The sequence below is a fragment of the Falco peregrinus genome, chromosome 15 (genome assembly GCF_023634155.1).
Source record: "Falco peregrinus isolate bFalPer1 chromosome 15, bFalPer1.pri, whole genome shotgun sequence".
NCBI lineage: Eukaryota > Metazoa > Chordata > Aves > Falconiformes > Falconidae > Falco > Falco peregrinus.
The window spans coordinates 340,888-362,779 of record NC_073735.1 but is presented as its reverse complement, the minus strand read 5'-3'; the positions used below and the strand labels follow the sequence as shown (position 1 = coordinate 362,779).

The 21,892-nt window shown below is 42.0% G+C and overlaps 1 long non-coding RNA gene across 5 annotated transcripts in view; it reads right to left on the bottom strand.

Moving 5' to 3' along the window:
- Positions 1-21,892, bottom strand: part of LOC114013749 (uncharacterized) — a 93,892-nt gene that overhangs the window by 34,284 nt on the left and 37,716 nt on the right. For 2 of the 5 annotated variants that reach the window (XR_003556914.2, XR_008749882.1), the window contains exons 3-6: positions 12,877-12,908; positions 10,306-10,365; positions 9,558-9,609; positions 6,892-6,971 (exon numbers count right to left, since the gene is read on the bottom strand). This is a non-coding gene — a long non-coding RNA (uncharacterized LOC114013749). Of the gene's footprint in view, positions 1-4,449; positions 4,656-6,891; positions 6,972-9,557; positions 9,610-10,305; positions 10,366-12,876; positions 12,909-21,892 lie in introns of all 5 variants that reach the window. The other 3 variants (XR_003556917.2, XR_008749883.1, XR_003556915.2) reach the window with 3 other exon arrangements.

Sequence of the window (21,892 nt, the reverse complement as noted above, 5' to 3'; positions counted from 1 at the left end):
CAGACTCCAGTTTTGCTCTACAACTTAATGAAGTGCAGTGAAATACAACCAACAGAAAAGAAATACAAATTAACGCTGAAAACACAATACAGTTCTTTTCAAAAAGCTGAGCTGAAAAAACAAAAGGGTGGGGGAGAATATTGGAGGCTATAGTTAAAAAATAACAGGGGGCAGTTTAACAAGAAACAAACTAAAATAAATTCTAAAATTTAGTAAAACATAAGAGGAGAAGGAGGAGAGGGGAAAGGCACATGAGCTAGTGGCAGGAAGGCAGAAGTGGGAGCCAGGCCATCCCAAGTACTAAGTTTGGCACAGGGAGTGCAGCCTTAGCAATGCCAAGCAAACAGGTATAGTGGGAGAGCACTGCAATACAAAGACCCAAATTACATGTAGCATCGTGGCAGAAAGCATGGCTACACTCTGCTCAGAGAAGCTATGCTGGTATTGCTGACAGATGTGCCAACTCTTCCTATGCCCATGGTGGTGTCCTCTCTGTGGCCATGCTGCTGCACCCAGTGCTGCAGAAGACACCAGTGTTCAAGAGGCTTCCTTGGGCATGTTTACCCTGTCCCATAAAGCAGAGGCCACAGCGTCTCCAAGCTCACGTCAGGCTGAGCTGACGCATACCCACACAGTGGCACAGATACCCTTTTTCTTTGCCAAGCACCAGAAAACCAGAAGCAACCAGAAAACATGCTTAGCCTCAGAATACAATGTGATGGTTCTCCTCACAGAAGCACAGGGCTTGCATCTTTGCCCCATTTCTGATGGTACATTTCTAAGTTTTGCTTCCTAAGTATCCAGCCATGTTTAGATCAAGTCTCTCACCGAAGGAGGGGGGAGGGGGGGGAAGGGAAGTTAGATACTGACTAGCAGGTCCCAACATAGTCAGTGAGAAATTACACTACAATGTTTAAAAAAAAACAACACACGTTTCTGCTTTCCTGTTCTTTGATTCAAATACTGATTTTTCTAATCCAAAAATATGCTTTCAGACCCAACTGTGGTATCTCATTTTGCGACACATCTGCCCAATTTCCCTGCCATGGGCTTTTGGCTCTCTCAAAGCAATGTCACCTGAAGTGCTAGCCTCTAGAAACATCCATGACAAATTCCAGGCTTTTCTCAGCAAATTCTGCCAGAAGCCTGATGTCTCCAAATGGCTTTACAGAGAAGAGACCACCATGCAGAAATACGTATTATATTGGGAACTGGGTTTGACCAGCTCATTTCTCTTTGGCGGTTAGATGAAATGAGCCAATTCTTCCTTTGTAGCCATAAGACAGGAATCTAATGCAGTGAATATTCACAGCATTTTAAAACAAACAAACAAAAGCCAACACAGAATATTAACAGCTCCTCTGGGAAAAACTGTTTTTACTGTCACAACTGGATGTAGTCTCATCCTGCTTCGATCACTGCCCATGACGATACCCTACTCATTCCACTAAGGATGAAACAACGTCCACTAGCAAAACCAAAGTGGAGGCGGGAACCAGCACCACATGCCAAAGGAGATCTTGACTCAAGGTCCATATTCTGGACAGTATCCCACAACCAGGCTTCAGTGTGGCCTTGCAGCACCCTTGCTTGGAAGAGACTTATCCGTCCCCCTCAGCCACCTCTTACTGTCTGTTTTTTGAAAAGCCAAGCCATTACCTGTGGCCATGCGTCTTAAGGCCTTTTCCATACAGGTAAATGAAACCTGAAGAGAGGTGCTCAGCGCTCATCCTGTGCTGTGGCAATGGTAAGCACACAGCTGGAAAAACAGCTGCCTCGCACTACAGAGACAGCCCAGCAGCAAAAGTTCTTCTGGAAACCACGCATCTGCTGCAGTGCAGCTTTTATACCTTAATCTCCCATACATGCAGGAGGTGAATATTGACCACCAGCTCCTGTACCCAGATGCATGGTCACACAGAATGCCAAACTGTGCATTTTATTTTCTTTTTTAAAAGCTAGTTTCAATTCACAGGGAGAAAGAAAAGCAGTTAGACTGAAATTTTATTAGCAGAAGCCTTCTTTGACATCGTTTTATGCTTCTATAGTAAATAGAAAACACATAGAAAACCCTGGAAATTCAGCAAGGAAAAAAACCCCAAACTTTTTTGGACTGCAGCAGTGTGCGTCAAACCAACCAAGTTCAAAACCAGAGAAATTTAAAAGTGGAAATGCAGACCAAATCTCTGGTAGAATTAACACTGAACGCTGCTGGAAAAAAACAGTCAGACTTTATTTTGAGTTTACAGCCTAATTATTCTCATATAGAATCTGTATGTGAGGTTTTTAAAAAATGACTTTTTAAAAAATAATTGTTCCACTTTCATAACTTAAAAATGTTAGTTTTATGCAGCAGGTTTTATATTGCCTGCTGACATGGTGAGGTTTTTCCAGCATGATTGTTTTCCCTTAAAAACTATTTTGAAAGACACAAGTACCATGAAACTGGAAGGGATGGGGTTCTACAATAAAGTGGTTTTTGAGACAGAATAGTAGTTGGAGGTTCAATACCCTCCTCTGTTACAGAGCTGCAAGCCTGCAGCATACCCAGTGATTCAAAGTTACTTGATAATAAAGGCAAACAGGAGCATATACTCCTCTCATAAACAAATTGCTGCCACTAAGCAAAGAAAGAATGGATCCAAGTTACATTATAAATGAAACAATTTTACGTGCTTCCCAAGAAGCCCAGAATCAAACCACCTAAGAACACTCCCTACCACGTCCCCACAGCCAAACCTATGCATAATGTATCTGAGCTTTAATTTCTTCGGTCTGATGTCAAATAACTCCCCTGTCCCATTTTACTCAGGCACAAATGAACTGCTGGTTTGTATGAGTGTATTTTAACACTAACCAATGCTGAAAACTGATATGATAATTGCAGAACAAGATCTGCAGCTCTAATTTTATATTTCTTAAAAAAAAAAAAAAAGGAGGAGGGAAGAAGGCATTAGACGAAGGATACAAAGAGCAAAGTTGAACACTGTCAGTTTAAATGCATAAACACAACACTTTGTGCACTTGCCAGACAGACACATACCTATAGATACAAGCTTGTGTGGAGTATGACCACAAGTTCGGATCTACGGGTTTGTGGCAACAGGCAGGGATCTCTTCTGTAATTTGCTAGGTGTGGGTTTTGATTTTCTATTTAAAGAGGAAAACCATTTCTGCAAATGAAATTTCAGAGCTGTTAGTAAGTAGCAGCCTTCATTCTCCTCAGCACCTTAAAAGCCCTCCTTTGGAGTAGGGGCGGGGAGGGGGGGGGATGTTGGAGGGGCATGGGGATGTGGGGGGAAGAGTTTCTTACTGAATTTGCTATAAAATTAGCGCTGTTGCTACAGTTTCCTTCACTCCCATATAACCCTCTGGAAAAAATTAGTGAAATAAAATGAATATTAAAATAAACAAAGTAAAGTAGATCTGTGTTTCTTTCTTTTGAGTTCTTTGCTGGACAGAATTACTGATGATTACACAGTACTGGAGAATTAACAGCCAACGTTGGAGGTACATCGTTAACAGCGTAGCAAATAATCACACAGCAAAGTTTTTGTATGTAGACAGACTTGCAATACACATGCATACCCCCACCCCACAAAAAGCTGTCTCATTTCCATTCTGGCAGCCTGGTTAGGACAGATAGAAGAAACAACTGCCTAAGAGTTGTTTTAACTTTCAGAGAAGTCATTACTGGTCTGGGGTTCTATTTAAACTCTATTTTTAAAGAAAAGAAATCCTTTCACTCTGTTAAACAATCTAGAATTTTCCCCTAACTCCGTCTCTCTGCTGTCTCACTGCATTTCTTTCTAAAATGACAAATATAAAACTTCTTCAGGATTTTTCTACTAAGTATTGGAAAACAGTCATGGAGCAAAATTTTGCCACTGCAAGCAAGAAGCATCCCCTCCTTCCCCCAAAGTTTCCAAGTTTTCTTTCCTGTGTAACTAACATTTCCCATTAATGAAATCTTACTGGGTGGGCAACTGCTGCGGAGTTAGGCTGCAAAGCAGTCCGGCTGTAAGCTCCACACAGAAGTGGTGAACAACATCAGTGAGATTAATTGTCGCTTAAAGCATCACAAAATTTTCACTTTCTACCTCTTCTCTTTCTTCAGAAGATAAACTAGGTTAATGCAAGGTAGTATTATTCTCTATAAAATGAAGTAGTCAACACTTGGAAAATAATTTTGCTATTTGGATGCTTTTAGATAGTTTCCCCCACTTCTTGTGTAGGGTCTTAAAATAAATCACTTCAACCTTTCCAACCTGGTAAGTATGCAATTAAAAAAAATGCAGTTTTCCTTTATTGGAATTACTGCTTGGGCTGGGTTACAAGAAACTCCTGTTCCATCCAGCAATAGAGATGTTAAACTTTCTCCATCTGTCCAAAGGTTATCTAAATTGATCATCTAAGTTTGGATTCCTATGCTTATACTCCAATACCTACCTTAAAAGTATCCAGCTTTTCCAAAGTTTTCAGCACTCAAAATTCATGCCAAGAACAGGAGCTGCAGGGGTTCAACATCTTTGAAAAATCAGGACAACTTTTATGTTTGAGCCTGAATGCAATTTAGGAGCACCCAGAAATCAGAAAGGTCTAGCCCTGCAATAATTGTACAGCGGTCAAGGCAATGGGTCAGGGAGCACGTGGTCCTGCAGACAGAACAGAGTCACATCATGCACAAATACACGTATTGTGCACTTCTTTGGAACCAAACTGCAAACGGAATATAACAAATGCTACCCTACCAAAAATAACCCAAGCCCTCTAACTACAAAGCTCATTTATTTCAGGGAACCTAAGATTAAAATTCAAATTGTCTTCTGACCCCTCTAATAGGGCTTAAGAGGCACAATATCAGGAGTCAGTAACATTGCTGCTGCGGTACCAGTATTACGATGGCAAGGGATTTTTCTGTCAGACTTCTGCATGCCACTCTCATGCTGTAATGCAATATTGCATAAGACAGAGTATTTTCTTTATGAGTATATTAATTTTGACCCTAACACTCTTTACGTTAATGTATGTATATGAAGGTAAGCTAATTTGCATGTATGTGCTGGCAAAGAAATACTTTATTTTTTCATCTGAGACAGGAAAAAAAGCAATTATCACACTGAAGTACACATACTGTGTGGAGGTTAAATTGTTACTAGGTTTTCCTAGTTCTAAAACTCACCCCCCCACCCCCTCCTTAATAGCTCACAATCTCACTTTCTAACCACTGGGATAGCTCAAGTCCATGAAGGAAACCAATATGTAACATTTGGGTGGCCTGTACATACCTCCTTGTGGTATAGGACACGTGTCCTCAATTCTGACTGGTCTGAATGGAAGTTGCAGGCACCCAACGCACTTCAGCAACTGCTCTTTATTACTGAGTTATTGCAGCTCTTCTCAGAGACAGAACTGAGACAGACCTTCTAAGAGCCCATCACATGCTTGCAAGGGCAGCTGTTAGGTGTTGACCCACACAGAAAATACACCCTTTATTTAGTTGCCTAAACGAGAGCCGACCTCTGCTGCAGTTCTGGCCAAACATCTCCTACTGCCTTGCTACCTGATTGGCTTTTGCAAAACAAAAGGGGAAGAATATAAAACAAAAACGAAAGGGAAGAACTGAAGCCATAGCTTCAGTTGTTAAAAAAGGAAAGAGAGGAAAAGAGAAAGCAGCAACAGCTATCTCTAGAAAAGCACCTATGTATGCCAAACAAATCCCTCAGGCAGGCCCCCACTATAAATCTGGTCGACCTCTTCTGCATTCCTGTGGGCCCTGAAGAAAGGCAGCTCGGTGGCACAGAGATTTCATTTAATGGCACCTGCGTGCTGTAAATTACAAGTATCCAGGAACCAACCTACTCCTTTTCATACATTTTGGAAAAAAACCTCATTTGAGACAGTGAACTGATAAAGGCAGCAGCAAATGAACATGGTTTTGTTTTTTGAAAGATATGGAGATATATATACGTTTTTAATGAGCACTGCATTTTAAAGATGAATTTCACTTACGTCAAATATATGCAGGGAGATTGAATGAGAGCCATAGAATATACAAGATCTGGGTTTTGAAACATTTCTCTACATTGATTAATCGTACAGCTATTGTACCTTTTGAAAACCTGATGAACATATACATAGTGGCAGAAAATCCATGATAGGCAAACGAATCTATTGTCTTCACACTGTATTTGTCTAGAATGCTAAGATTACAAATAAAAAGTTTCCACCTGTACATGAAGGATCATATTATTTATATTAAGCACTGCTATATCCTTATACTAAGCATACTTTGCTTCACTATTAATTTTAAAATATGTCAGTGATCACAGGCTTTGCTACTACAGCCTGGGACAGTCAAAAAAGTCATACACTTTCATTAGAATTAACCCAGTATAAAACTGGCATTTTATAGATTTATAGCCAAAGGAATATAGAAGGAAAGATGTAGAAATAAAGTCTCTGAAGACATAACATTGGTTTTGGTCTGTGGGTGGTATTCTTACAAACCACAAAGCATAAATGCCCTGTCCAGGAAAACTGATCATTATGGAATGCATTGTGTGCCTGAGTAAAAAAGCTGTTTGCAGCCATTTCATACTTCTCTCATGAAAACAAGACAAATAAGAAACAGCTAAATAATTGCTATTCTTTTCCCTCACCTCTTCCCTCTAGTTTTAATCCTAATCTATTTAGGCCTAGAAATACATATATATATATATTTATTTTTTTTTATACACACGCACACACACACAATCTCTCTCTCTCTCTCTCTCTCTCTCATAAACCTGAGAAGACCTGTATCAATAGATTCCTGTACTTCAAATAATTTTAAGAAATCATAAGGAAAAGGAAGATACTGACTGGAAAATGTATGAGAAACCAAATTACCTCAGTAGCAGCATTTTACAAGATTTCTTATCGAATGTGCGCTGCCATATTGCTAGGCCCAACTCTTCAAGGAACGTATTCTGGAAGACAAAATATTTATGGATATTTTCATGGCATATTTTCAAAAAATGGATTTTACCTTTATATATCCAGAGGCTACAGCTTTAGAAACAAAAGGAACAAACAAGGTCCTAAGACAGAAATTACTCCCCCCTCCTGATGTCCTGATTTTTACATATTATTTTTTTTAATTATATTCCATGTTACACCTTGGATCAAACTACTCCTGCCCTCCCCCCCACAATGAGTTAAATCTGTGGAAATAAAACATTTCTTGTAACTAAAACATTTATGAAGTTTGCCAATTCTATTACCACCAAAGCGATTAAGAAAAAATACAGCAATGTGGAAGTTGCAACAGCAAATGCATTCCCTGCTAGTTAGTAACACGCATCAACTTCTTAAACTGATTATTTATCATATATAGATCCTTATCCAATTAAAGTTTGATAAAACAGAATCAAATAGGAGGATTGTTACCTGCTTTTGAGAAGGTTCACCAAGCAAGCATTTTAAGCTTTTTGACTCTTTTAACACTGATACAAGGAATAATTATTTCTCTCTGCCGATGCGATTGTTAAAAGAAGAGAAACCCCGGATTGTGGTGGCTTCGTGGATGCTATTCTTTTTGCACCACAGCAGGATTCTTGGCTGCCAGTCCAAGCTGCTTTCACTTGCCAAGTTTTAAGATGCCGGTTTTGCCTTTCATTTTATTGTTCCTTTCGCAACGTTAAAGACCGACTTAAAAAACCATGCACAGCTGCTATCGGGGAGGGGGGGGGGAATTATTTGAATTTTGCACAAGAATGGAGATGAGGAAGGAGCGCGCTGTGATGTAACCACAACGACACCCACAGAAATATTTCCAATACTGGGGGGGACGGACTCACGCTCAGAATCCTGGCGTTTTCTTACAACACAGTTGGGAGATCTAGTGTAAGAAAAGGAAATAATAAAAATGTCCAGACCCACGATCAATTGTAGTCACATTAGAGGTGGAGGTTGATACTTCTCCCCCCCACTACCTATTTTTTAAATCCACTTGCTGCAGCTTAAGACTATTCTTTCTTACTGAGGATTTCTTGCAGGGGGTGCAGGGGAGCAGAGGTTGGGGAGCAGGCTAACAAAAGGATTCCCCCTGCACACAGACTCCTACCCCACCCTTTTGCTGCTTCCCTCTGATAGGAGTTCACCCACATGCCCAAACATCACGGCCTTTCTCTTGACGCAATGCCACCGTGAAGAGACTCAGCATCACGGCGCAAAAGCTTCCATCAAAATTCAGTACAGCGCTGCGAATTCTTTCATCAAACACATCCATTTATCGTAAGCAACAGACTTTTTATTTTTTTTTAAGAGATTGTGTAGAAGGATGGTGGGAATAGATTTTTTAAAATCCCCAACTTCTCTATATATGAGTTGATTTATTTTATTTTACTTGATGTAGCAACAAAACTATTGGGAATGGTACCAAGGCTCAAATGCATTTAAATGAACAAACAGCAACACAAAGTTGGTTGTGATCCTTCTCGGACTTTAACTTGCTATTAAAAGCATTTACAGTGGCTTATGCTCAATATACATCATAAAGTATAGAATGATATAACTCTTCCATCAGACACACATAGAGTCAGTCCGAACAACTACTTCTTGATACAGATGTTGGAGGGACATATACTTCCTATCTGTGTGAGGAAAATTCCCACTCAGAGACAGTTCCTTGAGTTACCCATGCAGACAGACCTACGCGCATATGTAATGCACACAGCGTAGTCAGAATGGCTGGAGACGACTGTTTTTTCGCAGTACATAGGTGACTGTTTATACAGCCTGCAAGCCAGAAAATGGAAGCTGTTCCAAACATACAGTAATCGAGGGTGAAAACAGCTCTGGCACCAGCTGTTATATGTGCAGAGGTTTATGGCTGACTTTACAGCAGAGCTAACTGCAACTAGCAGAAGACGAATACAGCCCCCTATTTCATATTTTAAGAGAAAAAGAGGCAGACTACAGACAGCTTAAAGTTTCTATGAAAACCAACAGTCTTAAACAAAACCAGCATGAATTAATAAGGGGGAAAGAAAAACAGAAGCTTTGTTCTGAAGTGAAAGCATAAGATGTGAAATTTCAAAATCAGATGGCTTGGTCTGTGATTTCTTTCATTTAAATGAATTGATCTGTTGCTAAACTGCTGCTCGTGTGCCAAGAAACTTTTAACTCTTTCGGCTCAAAACTCCCCATGTTTTGCTATTTTCTGTCTCTCCCAGGCATACTACAAATAAATCAGAAAGCAGAAATTAAAAATGAAGTGGGAAATAAAAAACAAGAGCATAAAAAGAACAGGGGAATTAAACCCACAAGCACATGCAGAACACAAAAGAGCCACAATATGGAGCGTATCGGTGCTTCGTTAGAACTTCTACTGTATAAACAACGTGATTCTTGTTCTTACAATGTTGCTAAAACTTGGAAAGGAGACAGAAAGGCCTTCAACCTTCACAATTCCACGTACAGCAAGAACTCCAGGGCAAGCTCAACAGAAACAGGGCTAGCAGCAAGAAAAACAACAGAATCCCTGACCTAATTCATTGCAAATTTTCACTTACCGAGAATGCCTTAAGCATTTCCAATAGAACCCCCTTTCCTACACATGTTCGCCTATGTGAAAAAGAGCAAAAAATCAAACTGACAAGCTCTCAAAAACACCCCAAAAGATAGCTGCTTTGGTAAAATTTGAGTGAAAGTTCCTAGTGCTTTTCCATTTTGTTTTGGATTTATTTTGCCCACTTAAAAAAAAAAAATGAATGAAAAATGTAAAATAGACATGTTGTAATTAGAGATAATTCCAGGGAGAAAAATATTTATGTGTAGAACAAAAAAAAAAAAAGAAAGAAAAAAAAGATATTTTTATATCTATATATCTCCCACTTTCCAGTTCTTCTGCAGTTCCCCCTAAACTGCTGCTGCTTGCTCCAATCTGCTGCCTGCTTAACAACGGAATGACAGGCAACATCTGTTTGTATAGAAGCCAAGACCAAGCCTTTAAAATTTTTTTTGGCTCAGTTTCTTTTTTCTCCCCCCACCCACCCCCCCACCCCACCCCAAAAGCTTTAAAAAAATAGAAGTAAAAGAAAAAGTAAAAGCGCACAGCAAGATTTTGAAAGCAACTCAAGTGAGGCAGCAACTATTTTCCCTTGAGTTATTTCAAGGTACAGTACTTTGAGGATAACTCTTTCCTCTCCCTCCACCCGCCGTCACCTCCTCCCCTGCTCTCCCCAGCCTACATCTTCATTCTTGCCCCATGCTATTAATAAAGTATCACACAAACTGGGGAAAAAAAAATATCCAACGTACCTTGATCACTAAAAGGCCACTCCCTCCTATGGGGAGGAAGGGGGTTTCTTCAGTAGGCAACTAAAAAAAAATTGTATGGGGAGGTGAATAATGGGACGGTTCAGGGGACAGCCTTGCCACAGTCCTCTCACCCTCTTCCCGCCCCCCCCTGCATTTTACAGGCTATAAAATATATTGTGCATATTTTCAAAATAAAAGAAATTGTTTTGAAATAAATAAATACATGAAAAAAAATCAGCCCAGATCCAAATACAATTCAAATGACTAACAATGTCAGTCTACTGCCAATTCTGTGGCAAATCGGGAGAAAGCACAATAATTCCACATGCTGAGATGTGAACAACTGGAAAGAAACCAACTCTCTAGAAGTCACAATAAAAACTATTACGGTGCCCCCACCCCCAGCCCAACTGCCATCCCTTTCGGAGTCTCCCCCTGTACCCTCCTCCCTCCAGGGGAAAAAAAAAATTAATAAAAAATTCAGCCACTAATTTAACAAAAGGAAAAGGAGAAGGGAAAACAACAAGACCATCAACCGAAGCTATTTAAAAACTCAGGGAATGTTTTATTCACTGGTGATTTGGGACAACGCTCCCGCGCGTGCACACACCCCCCACGTGAAAAAAAAAAAAAACCAACAAAAAACAACCAGACAAGTTGCTAAGGAGACTTGTGTAAACTCAGAATACAGGCACATTTCTGGCCTTTCCCCCTATATTCCATCTCGTATTCTGATCACGCACCACTGCGGCATGATTGCACCAATGCACTGCATTAATCTTGGCCTTAAACGGGCTGACTGGCAAAGCAAACTGTGTGTATATATCATCTTTCAAACTTAACAAGTTAAAGGGAGAGAGGGTGGTGGTGGGTGGGGAGGGCTGGGGGGCGGGGCGGGAACCTTCGTGCTGAATATAAAATATAAGAGCCGAGCTTAGTAAGGGAATCTTAAAGAGGAAGTGTTATTGAGGCATATATATAAGCCTCCCTGAGCTTTCTTGTGTCTCTCTCACTGTGTCTCTCTCGCTCCTCTCTCTCTCCCACCTCTCCTAACAAAATCCCCCGTCCCCTGGCAGATGTCTGAAACCCTGCCAGATCCAACAATATCGGACCCACTCTCTGCCACCAGACATTTGGGGCTACAGACCAGCTCATTCTCTCAGCACAGTGGGGTCATATATACATATTAAACAACCATTATTTTTTTTTTCCAGTCCTGATGTGCATGTTCCTAAATCATACATTTAGAAGTAATATTTTCACTCGCTACTTTTAGGAAGGGGCAGGTTAAATCAAAACCTGACCCATTCGTGGAAGGTGACTGTCACTAGCACAATCCATTCCTCAGTAACTGACAATGCACCAGCCCTTGGCTGGGACAAAATTAAACTTCCCCCCCCCCCCCCTCCCCCCCGGGTTCCTTGTTATTGGGATGCAGGAAATACATCTCTTTCTTTAGGCCCTCCTCCCATCTCTCACAGTCTCAAATCCTCTCCCACTGACAGACAGCTCAGTACAATCATTCAACACCTGCCTTTTGCTTGTTTTGTACACTGCATTTCACAAGACAAGAATTTCAGTCCTCAAATGAGGAATCCAGTAACCTACGAATTCAACAGCAGCACATACAGGAAAAGCCAATTTCATGGGCTGTGCCTTGGAGCTAGTTAGTCCTGCTTTCAGGTCCAGCTGAGGGCTTTTACTGAAGGCAGCATATTCCAGGAGGGGAGCCCCAACTGCCTTAAGGAGCATCATCTTCACTTTATACCCAGGCCAGCAAAAGCACAGGAGAAGTGAGTCCATTTGCTCAGCCTCAGAGGGTTTCCATGCCAGAGCTGAGAGTGGTCCCTGCCTTCATTTCAGCACAGTCAGTGTCACACCATGGTGCCACCCCATCCAGGAGAAGCATCACCATGCGTTGGGCGTATAGGGTCAAATGCTCATTCCCTACCCCAGTACTTGTTGCTCATGTGAGGAACTCGAGCCCTATGCTACGGCAGGGGTGAGGGTGCTGAACAGCCACACGTCCCGTGGGCTTTGTCTCAGCTGCAATGTAAGATGCAAATAGCTAACTGTGACTAATGCTCTTGACAAGGCATAAAGGAGGGACAATATGGAAATCTGAAAGAAAAAGCATAGCTGGACTCAGAGCATCATGTGGAGAAAGGAGAGGCTGGCCATCAAGAACAACTCTACTGGTATCTCCCACTTAATCTAATGACAGTCTCACTCACAAGACTATTATCACAGCACCCGGTGGGGCCAGTTCTGGCAGTGTGCTTTCCTTTCAGCTCCAAATGAAAGTGTGAAGGCATTACTAACAGAGGAGAAAATTATAAAGTTCTAATCACCAGATTTGGGCTCCCAAGCAAGTGAATCTGTGGCACTGCACAGAAGTTAGAGCATGAAATATATACTTTTTAAATGCCTCTCAGTGGGTTATTGCTCAGGTGGCTATAGAGCCATCCTGAACCTCACTCCCTGAGATTTGGAGGGGTCTAGCATTGTCTCCACTCATCATTTCTCATTCCTCTTCCATAGATCTACTGGGAAGTGGAACATGTGACTCACCTGACTGCTTATCTTTGTTTGGGAAGAACCACCTGAAACAAAAATACCAAATGAACAAGTTAAAACTATTCCTTTAAGAGAAAGGTTTGGCTTTTGCCCTAGCAGGTAAAGAAAAAGTAGGAATCGTCATAAAAAGATTATTAATTTCTCACACACCAGTATTTTCCTGAGTTAAACAAAAGCATGCAAAAGAAACATTTCCCTTTCCCTAGCTTGCTCAGTTCCTACATACAGAGAGGTGCTCCAAGCCCAACAATGCAAAACCGAAGCACCTGCCTGCAGGACACCTACACACTTACAAATGGCTGAAATGAGGTTTAAGATGTTGTTGCGCCTTAACTTCTTCGGAAGGAGGGTATCACTTCTACAGCAGAGCCAGGACAAGGGATCATGCCACGGCTTCTCTAAGCATCAATAAAAAATCAGCCATTTTAACTTGAAACCGGCCAAGGAGACAGTATAGACCTACCCACGCACTGGACTGGATTAGGGGCTGCTCACACACTGCTTTCCCCTGGGTGAGCTGTGGAGGGGTGAGCTGCCTGCAGACCTTCAGACCTTCAACCAGCCCAGTTGAGCTGGGAAGAAGGTATGTGCCTTCACCTCTAGTGAGCCATCTGCAGCTGGCCTTTGAAAATCTCATACTGCAAGGCAGACGTATCCAGCTCTGCTGAGGCTGATTCAGTCTTGCATCGCTGAAGTAGGTAACTGAGCCCCAAGCAGCCCTGCCTAAAGGAATACGCTCAATACTGGGCAAAGATCCGAGTGCACTGACTGCTCCTGCACCACTTCTGTCGAAATCCATACTGACCATGGAGCAGACAATCATGCGTGCATAGCCTGGACACAAATTGAGCATTTTTCCCAAGGAAAACAGAACCCACAGGTCTCAGACCACTAGACAGCTATTAAACCACCAGGCCCAGTAAGAATGGGTACTTACTTGCACCAATATGGATAGAAACTGAGAAGCAGTAAGGCAAGGTAGAAGACGCAAAAATACAGTAAAACCACTGCAGATGCAGTAACAGGTTGCTTATAAGCTTTCCCAGTTCTGGGCCCTAAGGTTTTCAGAGGGATTTCTAATGTTGAGGTTGACTAAGCGGGGCTACATTTTTGTTCTGGTTGCAAACTGGAAACCACTATTTTTATCCACAAGTCCCCCAAAACATCTGTTTCTCTCTAGCTATTTAAGACTTCCTTAGGACCTAGTTAGAGGTACATAATTATTTTTAAATATTACTCTTTGCAGTCACACATTTTATCATCATTACATGTGTCATTATCTGTGTATTTGAACTGTGTAATTTGAAGATGAGGAGATAAAACCCTTGCAGGGGGTCTGAGAATTACTTGCCCTTAAGCAAATATTTTGGGATAATACCTACCATTTGGTACAAGCTAGTGCATCCTCAGTGAAAGGAAAAGCAATCCTTTTACAGGTCACACTTTAAAGTCACCTAGAGAAAGAAACTGTTTAGAAGAATCCAAAGAGTAGGCTAAATCCCCAGCAGAGAAGAATACCCTAGTTGTTCCTAGCTTGCAGTCAAGGCACAGTCATCTAGAAAAATCGGTATAAATACAATCTGCTTTCACTGGAAACACCATATTCACATCAAGTTCTGTTCCTCCCAAGGAGTAAAAGATGGGGATATATCAAACTGTTTCATGGTTGGACTGTAAGACAGAAGACAGTCTGTCTTATTTAATGGGCTACATGGAGTCACAATTACAACAGACCTGACAGAGCAGTGGTTTTGGACCACTTACGGTTCGTATAATGTGATGCAAATGTAACTCAGGTCATCTAATTTAGGAGGCCACTTTCATTTTGCTGTTTCTATAACTGATCTACCTTGCTGCTACTAATGGCTATGGGGATTTTTTTATTGCCTTATCACTGCTGTCTCCAAATGACAGGCAAATAAATGAGATCTACTCCAATCTCTTCCTACAGCAGGCAAAACACACCCTCTTGTTACTTGACAGGCTAGGTACATCATCAGGTTCCAGAAGACTGTAAGGCACCCATAGTGGGATGCTACCACAACACGGGGAAAGCAGCAATGGACCAAAAGTCTCAGCATCTGGGTCTAACCTGAGAGATGGATGCATGCAGGAGTGATGTTTAAAACTGCATTTTAAAGGGAACAATCAGATGTGTCATGCAACCGGCAACAAGACACGTAGAATTTCAGTTCCTGACAAGCAATGGCCCCAGTCTGACCTAAGACTGTGTTGGTCTTGATATTATTCTTGGAGTAAAAGCTGCTACGCTGTCCAAGAGCAGGTCGAGCACACAAAGTGGTGAACAGAGTCACACATGTTATGAATGCTTTGGGTTACATTTTTCACACCTGTCAAGGCCTCCTAACAAGAAATTTTGTCCTCTATATACCCTATCCTACAAATCCTAAAAAGAAAAAAAAAATCTACCTTCTTCCACCCTAAAGTCAAAGCTGATGACTAATGAAGAGACCAAGACAAGCAAAGGCAAATCTTAAGACAGAAAAGCAATGGTTTACAGGGAATGTGAACAACCTTACACAGCTTGTAGGTGAGCAAAACACAGTGGGATAGTAGGGGACCTTTCCTTCAACTTCTGCTATCCAAACCCAGTTCACAGCTACTTATTCAAAAAGCAGCTGCCACATGAAGTTTCCATAAGGGAAAACGCCAGTGTCCTAGGCTGAATAACACACCCAAGGATTTGTAATTTTGTTTTCAGTACCAAAGTGCTACACCATGCCAGGGGAACACTTTTTCAAAAAGTGTGGGGAGGGCAGGGAGTTGTGCCAACCTTTGGACAACCATCTTCATTGGGACTCAGCACACCCTGGGCTAACATCTGGGAGGTGTGCAGGGTGCTGAGACCACAGCGGGTGCACATGCAGCTTACCCAGGCTGCCCAACCCTACCCAGAGCTGCCACTGCCTGCCATATGCCCCCCGGGAAGAACGTGTGCACACACCTACGCATACCTTCTGCATTATTCCATGGAAGGTTCATTCCTTTGGCCACCGATGCAGTGAGCTCCAAGCAAAGCAGCCCTCCGAGAGTTAGTGCAAAGACAAAAAGCTTGACTGGCATCTCATCAGATTTGAAAGTCAGATATAAATCATGCAAGAAAGATGTTTCACTAAACATTGCTGTCATATCTATATGACTCCAAACCTTCAAACAAGAAATAGAAGACCCCAGAACAGGTAATTTCATTCTGTATATTACTCTAGTCACAGACATCTACAATTAGGTACAAATGAATTTAGTATGAAATAGATGATGACAATCCTAATGGAAGTCTTCAGTAACTGTCCTTCCCTCTCCCCTTCCCTCCAAACATGAAGCCGGCAAATGTCCGTATCAGGTACCAAGGGAGACAAGCCTTCATCCCAGTCTTCTCCATCAGATTGTGACTGTTATTAGTGAAGCACTTCGCCAAATAAGTACATTCCAATAATCAGAACTGCTGCATTTAAAACTTATTAAAATACAGCTATGTGGGCATACAAAATTAATTTTTCTTCACCAGCCTTTTAGCATTGCTCATGGACATTCATTCCTTGGGCGACCTAACTGAACCCAGAGAGCAATGTACTGTACCTTCGATTCCCAGTGTTGCTACTCCTCAACCACTCTGAACCAGGCTGCTTCTCACTGTCATCGGGCTAAGTAAATAGCATCGATCATTGTGTCCTTCAAACTTGTCTAAGCTTTTGTGCCCTTACTTTCAAATTTTAAACATTTTCCCTCTTGAAGGTGCATGGGGCTAGATCACTATTTTAACCCTACAGTTAAGACTTTCAGAAAATTACCTGCATTGTCAACCAGGAGCTTTCAGTATTGCAAGTATGCTACTGAAACAGTGAGAGCAGAGCATGACAATTTACAGGCAGAGAATGGAAACACAGAGAGAAGGGGCGATTTTCAGAAGCTGACAGAGGAAATGTGCTACAGAGCCTGGAATTTATCTCACATCTCTTGGCTCCAGTCCAAATGCTTAAACCACAAGATCATCCTTCAGGCCTAGGACACCGACAAAATCTTTAACTCTTGTAAGATCCTGAAGCCTTTTCAACAAGTGTTTTGTAGCAGAGGTGGCCTCCAGCCTAGAACAGGATCCTGATGTTCAATGACAGAGATACAGAGTTCGGGACCTGTCTGTTGGATGACAGCCCATGCTGGTTTTAATATCTGATTTGGGTATTTCACACCCCGGATGTGACATAGCACTCCACGTACTTCTGCCTCAGCTGGCTATGACAGTTTGCTGAGATCTGAAAATGGTGAAAGAGATTTTTCCAGATACAATATATTACTGCGAGAGTGTCCCTTGCCACTCCTTCCCTGTACAACCTCAAATAGGGGAAAAAAAAAGAAATAATCAGAACTTTAGGAAAACTGTAATGTAGTGAGTAGAATTGCAAAATAACTTGGAAGTAGAATACTTAAGTATAAACCAACAAGTTTTCTTGGAGAAGATTTGTGGGGAGGAAGAATGGAGGTCTTCTAATGTCCAAAACTTTTGCTTTTCAGTAGATATAAAATTACTGTTATCCCCATCTCTCTTCAACACAGAACAAGGCACAAAATAAAGTGAAACATGTTAATTATCATAACAAGAGTGATGGCTAGGGATGAAAAGGGGGACAGGTAAGAGATGTGTCTATGTGCTCAATACCAAGCGAGGAGGGTTGAAAATACCAAGCAAGGAGGGTTGAAGCAAAGCAGACTGGGGGGGGGACGTGGCACCCTCTTGTCCATCTCCTCTTTGGCCTGAGACTAGAGAAAGGACAAGTGAAATAAATGGAGTCACAGCTTGCCACATATCACAGAGCCACCTAATGGGGAAAAAAAGGCCTCTTTCAGTTTCAAATGACTCAAAGAGAAATTGCTCCACCACTTCAGACTACTTGGCTGTGTGTTTCCTTAGAACAGAGTGCAGTGAGCATTTTATCTCATCTCCATTTTCTAAATATAGGTCACCTCAATCCATGGCTGCACTGCTAGTGATACCTCAATGATTTGCCACAGCCCTGGCTTAAAGTAAGTCAGAAGAAACTTAGGAAATGCTAAACAGCAGGCAGCATCTAACTAGGAAATGGAGGGGGCTTCTCATAACCCGTTCTCTTGCACAGTCACCGAAGGAGATGGATCCCCTACCTTTGGTGATGGCTCACTTAAGGAGAAAAGCCTTTGAGCCCACAGTCAAAAGCCAAGAAAATTCACCTCTTTGGCTGCTGGACACAGCCACAGGAGAATGCATCATCATTACCATCATGCTATTCCAGCATGGGCACAAAACTTGCCTCTGGCAAGAGGAAACAGCGATGGAACAGACAGGTAAAGTGGTTCACACACTGCTGTCAAACTTTCTGGAGATACCCTGATGTCTTTTTTGGAGACACTTGCAGATCTAAGACCAGCATAAATTAAGTTAAAAAAATGAAATCTGAAATCGGCCCTCGCAGTTCAAGAAACGTAGTCTTTTCCCTTTCCTTGCTCTTGTGGGATTCTCCCTTTAAAAGCCCTAAAGGATGAACATGTAGAAGATGGTCTCATTTGTCGTAACAAAGCCTATTGCTGCAAACTGGAAGAGGGAGAAGTGCTTCAGACCTGCTTTAGATTAGGAGGAGACAGGAGAAATAAAAAGAGCATCTGACACCAAAATAAAACTATTTTGATCACTGCCATCTCCCTTATTCTAAATGAAGCAATTGTGGGCTACGTTTGTTTTGCATTCATAATTAGCAGACAGAACAGATGGCAAAGGTGTCACTTAAAGCCACACGTCCGACAAAATAACCCAGGCTGCCAGTGCAATTTTTCACTAGGAACAAGGAATACTTTCCCCTCTTCTTCCCATTGAAACGTATCCCAAAGAAATGAGGCCAGCAAATGTTTGCATCAAGTAGGGGATTCACCGCAAAAAGGAATCCATTGTGTTTTGGAGTGTGTTGATTACTGGCTGAGTGAGAAAGAAAAGGGCAATAGCAAATGGATTGCTAAGAGAACAAAAAATAGGAATGGAAACTAGGGATACATTGCCAGAAATATAACAAGGGGCTCAAATAAACATATACTCTCTCCTCCCTTTAGCCTTGTGGTTCAGGCATAGCTTGCAACTCAGGACATCTGTGTTTCATTTACAAGAGAGCTGAATAGGAGAATTTTTATCAGTGAAGGTATCTGTTGTCTTACGCCCATACCTGAACTCTTTCTGTAAACGCGCTTATCCTCTCAATACCTATCTCAGTTTAAGGATAGTGGAAAACTCACTAACAAGCAATGTAGAAAGTTTAATGCATCACCCGCTGCATCCAGACAGTTCAAAACCATGGCCAGGAGAGACTATTTCACTAGAAATCTGGAGTGTAAAACATGCGTGTGGCACTCCCATCCTATTTCCTCTGCCACAGGCAAGGAATGAGATAAAAAAACCCCAAACCACATGCCACTTGTTAAAAACATTGAAGCACTGTTCTTTGGTCTATTAGTACTGTACCATGTTTGGCTTGTGACACTCACAATACAGGTACGTGAACATCTCAGAGGAAGAACTTCTCTGGGGAATCTCTCCTGACAGCCCATCTTGCATGACAAAGTCCTTTTGTTAAGTTCTTAACCTCCTAAAAAGCCCCAACAATTTAATCACACTGAGTATCCCTGCTTGTAGGAAAGAAAAAGGAGAGACAGATACTAATGTAATTTTGTTCCTTTCATAGCCTTGTGAGGTCCTCCAACAGCCTTGCTGATGGACTACAAGAGGATTTTGGCATACCGTTCTCTGAGCACTATGGATAAGCTGTTCCTAGCATGCATGACTGAGCAGTGTCAGGACACAGACTGATGGGCAATATAATAAACATCATGAGTCATGCTCCACTCATACTGCAAATGTGCTAGTAATTGTAAGCTTCCACAGCTATTGTAGCCTCAAAACCTCCTCTCTGATACTATTAGGATGCTAATAATTGTGAGCTTTGTCCAGCTACTGCAGCCACAGGTCTCCTCTCTCAGATACTGCAAATGTACTAATAATTGTGTGCCTCAATAGCTACTGCAGTGTAGAACTCTGCTCTTTTTGATGTTGCAAATACTCTAATAATAATGATGCTCAATACAACTGTAGCCTGCTCTGCTGATCCTCAGCAAAAGAGCAACGCCTAGAGAATGAGAATAGATCTCTAAGAAAGAGCACAGGATTAGGGGAAAACAATAGGTGCCTAAGAAAAAGTATAGACCTAGAGAAAGAGATTAAGTCCCTACAAGAGAGTGAAGTCTCTAGGAATGCATATAGACCTAGGACAGACCTCAGGCAGGACCCAAAGCTACCATCTCCACCTCTGCCCCCTGGTCAAAGACCCTTCCAAAATAGGAAAGCCTCTCTGGGGATGAATGTGTTGACCATCCTGGGGATGATGCAAAGTCCCATCTACCTGCCAGGTGTCTCCATGAGGAGCAGGATGGACAAGCTGCCTTAACACTCAGCCTTTCAGTGAGGCTCGGATCCCGGATGATACTTTGAGCAAACCCCATAGCAGTTCTCCCTCAGGCCTTTCCTTCCCTGATTAACCCCCCTTTCCCCACAAAAGCATGCCTCGAACTGCCATGTATTAGAACCCACCAAATAATGTCAGCACAGAGCACTGGTGTTCATGCAACAGGACTAACAGCTAATAGTGATGTTTCTTTCTACAAGGCAGCATAGTAACTTTCTCGGGTGATTGCAGTGGAAAATCTCTCCTAAGCATTGCTGCTCCACTCACCATCCACTGGTGTAGGAAAGGACTCGGAAGTGTCAGCAAGTTCGACAATATTAAGAACATTCAACTTTAAATACAGAAAGCACAGCCACTTTATTTTATGGGTAAAAGGACTTAATACAAAGCAGCTATTTTAATGCAAGATACAGTTAATTCATCTTCCTAAACCAGATGGTTTTAACATTTTTGGACACCTTGTTCCTATTTCCTCTCTGTTGTATAGTAGAGGCTTAACTTTGTTTTTACCTCTTTCTGCAGTTACCTGAACATAAGCAGAGAGCATTGTGCAAGAAACAGGCTCACCCAAAACACCAGTGTGATTTCCCATCAGCCTCAGCCTCAAATGACATGTGCTTTTTGTTGCCTCCACTACTTCTGATCTCCCTGCTTTTCCCCAGCTGCTCAATAACCCAAGAGAAGGACCCCTATGCTAAGCCATCAGAACACACAGCCCTAGGGCCAGAGCTTAATACCCTCCAAATTTAGCACTGGACAGTGGTCCACTTGCATAACTTTTAAACATTCAGCAACTCCTCTGAATTGGGAAACTGCTTCACAAACGCTACTAGAGATGTTTTGCATCTACTGGAAATTCCCTTTAGATTCGTAAGAGAGGGAATAGCTGCCAACAGTGTACTGCCCTCACCATTTCTGTGGCTTACAAAGAATCCCACAAAAGCTTCACAGGGGCTTCAGCTCTTGCAGGTAGAATTCATATGGTCAGAAATCTGCCCCAATCATCTCAGGCTCAATTACTCTGATTCCTTATGCAGAAGTTTGGGGATCTGAGGTGCCCAAGAGGGATTCTCAAAATATCAGATTCAAGTCTTAGCTATCCAGATTGCCACCATGCATGCATGCACTCTGGGCTCTGCATAAAACACTATGACCATGGCCAATTGCATGCAAAGCCCTGGAAGCAGACCACACCATCCTCCCTTACTGCAGAAGAGCAGTGGTAAAAAGACTGAGGAAATAGAAGGAACGACTGTATCGCCTGTCTAGGCTCCCCAAACTTCAGAGAACATGCCTTAACCAGCTGGCTGTCAGCTGCTTTCTACTGTCTGGACCCACTGCACTTCCTGCTAAAGTTGTGGGAAAAAGATGGAAAGATTCAGCACACTGAGAGATGGAGCACAGCTCCCTGATGTGCTGCTTGTGGCACTCATCTAGCGAAGGGGAAACCTAGACTGCCTATACCTTCTGCAATAAATAGCAATTAAAATGTACAAACAGTCCTCAAAGCTGTA